Source organism: Poecilia reticulata, unplaced genomic scaffold, assembly GCF_904066995.2.
Source record: "Poecilia reticulata unplaced genomic scaffold, P_reticulata-male-v2 Scaffold_149, whole genome shotgun sequence".
In the NCBI taxonomy this organism is placed as follows: Eukaryota; Metazoa; Chordata; class Actinopteri; order Cyprinodontiformes; family Poeciliidae; genus Poecilia; species Poecilia reticulata.
In genome coordinates, this window is record NW_027675247.1 from 20,001 (window position 1) to 21,621 (window position 1,621).

Sequence of the window (1,621 nt, forward strand, 5' to 3'; positions counted from 1 at the left end):
CATCCAGCACTGCAGAACCAGGCTGGGACATCCAGGCAGAGACATCCAGGCCTGCAGAACCAGGCACAGACATCCAGGCACAGACATCCAGGCCTGCAGAACCAGGCACAGACATCCAGGCACAGACATCCAGGCAGAGACATCCAGGCACAGACATCCAGGCACAGACATCCAGGCCTGCAGAACCATGCACAGACATCCAGGCCTGCAGAACCATGCACAGACATCCAGGCCTGCAGAACCATGCACAGACATCCAGGCCTGCAGAACCAGGCTGGGACATCCAGGCCTGCAGAACCAGGCACAGACATCCAGGCACAGACATCCAGGCCTGCAGAACCATGCACAGACATCCAGCAAGACATCCAGCCTGCAGAACCAGCGACATCCAGGCACAGACATCCAGCACAGACATCCAGCCTGCAGAACCATGCACAGACATCCAGGCACAGACATACAGGCCTGCAGAACCAGGCGGACATCCAGGCCTGCAGAACCAGGCTGGACATCCAGGCCTGCAGAACCAGGCACAGACATCCAGGCACAGACATCCAGGCCTGCAGAACCAGGCTGGGACATCCAGGCCTGCAGAACCAGGCTGGGACATCCAGGCCTGCAGAACCAGCTGACATCCAGGCACAGACATCCAGGCCTGCAGAACAGGCTGGGACATCCAGGCCTGCAGAACCAGCGACATCCAGGCACAGACATCCAGGCCTGCAGAACCAGGCACAGACATCCAGGCCTGCAGAACCAGCCTGCAGAACCAGGCACAGACACCTGCAGAACCAGGCACAGACATCCAGGCAAGACATCCAGGCCTGCAGAACCAGGCACAGACATCCAGCCAGACACCAGAACATCCAGGCCTGCAGAACCATGGCACAGACATCCAGGCCTGCAGAACCATGCACAGACATCCAGGCTGCAGAACCATGCACAGACATCCAGGCCTGCAGAACCAGGCTGGACATCCAGCACAGACATCCAGGCCTGCAGAACCATGCACAGACATCCAGGCACAGACATCCAGGCCTGCAGAACCATGCACAGACATCCAGCAGAGACATCCAGGCCTGCAGAACCATGCACAGACATCAGTGCAGAACCAGCTGGACATCCAGCACAGACATCCAGGCCTGCAGAACCATGCACAGACATCCAGGCACAGACATCCAGGCCTGCAAACCATGCACAGACATCCAGGCAGAGACATCCAGGCCTGCAGAACCAGGCTGGAATCCAGGCACAGACATCCATGCACAGACATCCAGGCCTGCAGAACCATGCACAGACATCCAGGCACAGACATCCAGGCCTGCAGAACCATGCACAGACATCCAGGCCTGGAGAACCAGGCTGGGACAGCCAGGCCCGCAGAACCAGGCACAGACATCCAGGCACAGACATACAGGCCTGCAGAACCAGGCGGGACATCCAGGCCTGCAGAACCAGGCTGGGACATCCAGGCCTGCAGAACCAGGCTGGGACATCCAGGCACAGACATCCAGGCCTGCAGAACCAGGCTGGGACATCCAGGCCTGCAGAACCAGGCTGGGACATCCAGGCACAGACATACAGGCCTGCAGAACCAGGCTGGGACATCCAGGCCTGCAGAACC